The sequence below is a fragment of the Eurypyga helias genome, unplaced genomic scaffold (assembly GCF_000690775.1).
Source record: "Eurypyga helias isolate BGI_N326 unplaced genomic scaffold, ASM69077v1 scaffold14477, whole genome shotgun sequence".
In the NCBI taxonomy this organism is placed as follows: domain Eukaryota; kingdom Metazoa; phylum Chordata; class Aves; order Eurypygiformes; family Eurypygidae; genus Eurypyga; species Eurypyga helias.
This window is the reverse complement of record NW_010263844.1, coordinates 88,304-92,476: the sequence shown is the minus strand read 5'-3', so window position 1 is coordinate 92,476 and position 4,173 is coordinate 88,304. Positions and strand designations below refer to the sequence as shown.

At 44.0% G+C, this 4,173-nt stretch overlaps 1 pseudogene; it reads left to right on the top strand.

Moving 5' to 3' along the window:
* Nucleotides 1–261: 261 nt before the first annotated feature.
* LOC104513001 lies at nt 262–1,636 on the top strand (annotated as a pseudogene).
* The last annotated feature ends 2,537 nt before the right edge of the window (nt 1,637–4,173 follow it).

Here is a 4,173-nt window from a genome sequence, read left to right as displayed (position 1 = left end):
TAGCATTATTTGACAACAGCTAATAATGGAACAGGAACTGTTCTGTCCACCATGAAAATACAATTATTTCCAGGGTAGTACAGGACAACCACTTGATTTACAACAGCATTCATAAGTTGTCAAAGGAAGGAAAACATTCATAAAACGTTGCCCTTATTCTGATAAAAAGGGAGGAGCCCAGCGCACGCCGCCGCCACCCCACCCCCTTCAGTGGATGTTACCGCCCCAGACGTCCAGCGCCACCAGCGCCAGAGAGGGAGGATGTTCAGTGCAACGGCCGGTCGCTGCGGCTTGTTCAGACGGCGGCAGGAACCTGCCAGGAAGGTGACCTTAATGATGGTGGGCCCTGACAATGCGGGCAAAACTGCTATAGTCCATGGCATGCAAGGAGGGGCTCCTGAAGACATGGCTCCAACAACTGGGTTTTCCAAGATTCAACTGAAAACAAGACACTTTGAAGTCACCATCTTTGATTTAGGGGGCAGAAAACAAATTCTGAACATCTGGAGGCATTACTACGCTGAGGCTTGTGGTGTAATACTTGTCGTGGACTCAAGTGACACTGCAAGGATGGAAGAAGCCAAGCAACCCATGCTTCAAGTTTTAAACAGCCCCAAGATGTCAGGAAAACCCATGTTAGTACTCGCAAATAAGCAGGACAGAGAAGGAGCTCTGTCAAAAGCAGATATCATCGACTGCTTATCCCTTGATAAGACTGCAGGCAAATACAAGTTCCCATCCCAAATTGAAGCTAGCATAGTCCGGCGGTAAGGAAAAAAAAAAAAAAAAAAAAAAAAAAAAAAAAAAAAAATCAATAAATCAGTAAAAAAGGGTTTATGTTGGCTTCTACATAACACAGCAGAAGATTTTGAGGCCTCGAATGAGCGCATCCAAAGGGACACAGCAGAACAAAAAGCCTATGAAGAACAACAGAAACTAGAAGAGCTGAAGGAGTGAGAAGGATATGAGAAGGAAGGGTGAGAGAAGAAGAAAGAAGCGCACCTGATGAGGAAGACGCTGAGCCTGGGAACAATGAGAACCTTTTCCAGCCCACCTCTGCTGCAATTGCTGAGAAGGAAAAATAAGTTGAAGAGGAGAAGCAGCAGCAGAACTTCGAGACCAAAAAGGCTGCAGTTGTTTTGAACCGGCAAACAGGCTAAGAACAAGTGGATGCCCAGCACTCATCAAGTAGCAAGAGCCAAAATACAGATGAGCAGCCCAGAAATGCGCAATTCTGCCACTACAGAGCCTTTGCGGCATGAAGAGGATGAGCAGCGAGCCTCAGAATGCCTTGACTCTGTCAAGGGAAAGAAAAAGCATAAAAACCTGAGATTAAGAAGAGGCCACAGAGTAGAACTTCTTAATGCAGAGGACACTGTGCCCAGAAACCTCACACCACCAGCAGCTCTTCTGCCAACCAGCTGGCTTCTGTACCTCTCACCAGCATCGAGTGCAGCTGTGGTGTCTCTGGACTGTCTTCTTGGCTGGGAAACTCCCAGGCTTAATGGACTTCAAGAACTTGAGCCTCTGGGCCAACCGTGTCGTGCTGGCACAGGGGGAGACGGCGATGGGAAAGAAAGCCACATGGAGAGATTTCTATGGAAAGCCTCTGCCTCCTCTGACTGTACACCTCTAAGGGGCATCTGGTCCCAACCCCAGCTTTTTGTCAGCCCCCTTCAGGTACTGGAAAGCTGCTGTAAGGTCTCAGCGGAGCCTTCTCTTTTCCAGGTCCCTTACGACCCAAACTATTCTGTAATTCTCTGAGCTGACATGTTGGTCATGCAACGTCCTGAACTAATTCCAACACAACAAAAACTCTCAATGCCTAAAGCCATCCTGCAACTGACACTGAATGCCATTTCTTGCCTTCTCCACCTTCTTTGTTCTGTTCTTGTGCATTGTGCAACTTCTGTCTCACCAAAAGAACTGTATTTTACCGATCGGGAATTTCATTACTCACTCATTACACCCTCCTATCATCACCCCTGAATAAATACTTGAATATACCAGGCACTTGCACTGCTTAGTTCTTAGCAAGTCTGGAAAGGTTTGCAAAGCCAGCTTGAGGTGTACAGATGCACACTCAGTGAAACCTACATATAAAGAGCACCCTGCAAAGCCAACAGAATAACCAGGTTCCACAGGAAGGCTTAGGGTCAGAAACCGCTCAGAGACACAGCACAGTGAATGCCAGTGCAGGAAAGGAGATAAAGAGACTCAGAATATTCCACTGGTTGTTAACTGCAGATGTTCCTAAATGTAGGCATCTGCTTATGTGCTTACTTTCAAATGTGCTAAATCCACACAGATGAATGTAAATAAAAATATCCTCTGGAAGTTTTAATTTATTACCTTTAGGCTACAAAAAACAACGTTATGATCTGCCAAAATTCAACCATGTCTGCCTTCTTCCTGTCCTCATCACACAAGGAAGCACCTTCTTACAAAGCTCCGAATGCTCTCCTGGATTTACATGTCCACAGGTTCTCTTTAAAACAGCCCCTAAGACCTGACCTTCTTTTCTAAACAATTCAGAAAAAGGTCTTCCTCTTTACCCAATATTATGCAGTAAGAGCATGTCTGCTAGATAAAAAACATCCTGGTTTATTTCTCTCTCCGGTGTAAAGTGATCTGAATGTACACCAAGACTGTGCTGAGACCCACAACAACGCTGCTTCTATCAATGAAAACATGAGTCCTGATACTGGTTTGTACCAGGCAGAGATCTAGAAGACCATTTTAAGTAGTCTATTGTAGGATGAACTCTTATCTCAGCTCCATTAAAGTGGACAGGAGTAGAAACTGCAGTTACACTTCATGGAACTGCACAGAATTCTTTTCTACCAGATCATCTGTTCTACCGTAAAATAGCAGAATCAGTCCTGGATCCTGTAGTCTGTGCACTAAGTAAAGGACTGCATTTAGCAGATCTCTCATCTACATATAATCCCAGACAGGTGGTTACTAATCCTACCTGTTCTAAACAAAAACACAATCATGCAGGAGTGTTAGCAAACATCAGCAAAATAACTGAGACACTGGGTAATGAATACAGATTTTCACCAAATTTGTAGAGTACCTTTAACAGAGAACCAGATTATAATATTTATTATCATTACTATTAGCAGAGACTATTAGGATAGATAGCAGAAGAATATACTCTGATAAAACACCAAGGAACTGAGAGACATCCAATTTTGAATTTACATATTACTTTTAGGAATTGTTATGCACGATAGCAGATTTCATTAATCCTGAGGTTATGTCCAAAATGAAACACAGTTGTTTTTCATTTGCTCCACCTGCCCAGCAGGTGTTTGAAATCTGCAGGGCTTGCAAGTTAATTACTGATGAGTCACCAGGGTGGGATGGGCTAATTAAACTACTTGTAAAAGAAAAGAATGAACTAATTATTTTACCGAAAGAGTTAGGGTATTTGCTGCAGAGTAGCAGTGCAGAAAAATTCTAGAAGCAGCTAGGTCTGAAGAGAAGACCTGAGAGGAGTTGATGTTACTTTAGCTCTTCATCAATGAAGCAAAAGATTTGCTGCATCCACAGTGGAAGTCATTTTCTCTAGCAGCAAATGAAGATCTTTTTAACAGTTTGTTTGCAATTAATCTTTACTCCTGGTGAAACGCTGCCCTTTAATACGTTGTAGCTTAAGACAAAAATCAGTAGAGGCTCCAGGAATTTTGAAAACAAGTTCTAGCAAATGGCAATGCCAGAGAATTACATTTCTTACCTGAAAAATGGAATGTGGGATATTTTAATACAAAGTTTTGTTCTACCTCAGTAGTTCCTTACATGCAACCCCTGAAAAAGGAATAATCATAGAATCACAGAATGGTTTGGGTTGGAAGCCCCAAGTCCTTCTACTCAGGGCTGCTCTCGATCCACTCTCCACCCAGCCTGTCCTTGTGCTTGGGATTGCCCCAACCCAGATGCAGGACCTTGCACTTGGCCTTGTTAAACTCCACAAGGCTGGCACAGGCCCACCTCTGCAGCCTGTCCAGGTCCCTCTGGATGATGGCATCCCTTCCCTCCAGCGTGTCGACCGCACCACACATCTTGGTGTCATCAGCAAACTTGTTGACAGTGCACTCGATGCCATCATCCATGTCACTGATGAAGATACTAAACAGTACCAGTCCCAGCACTGACCCTTGAGGAACG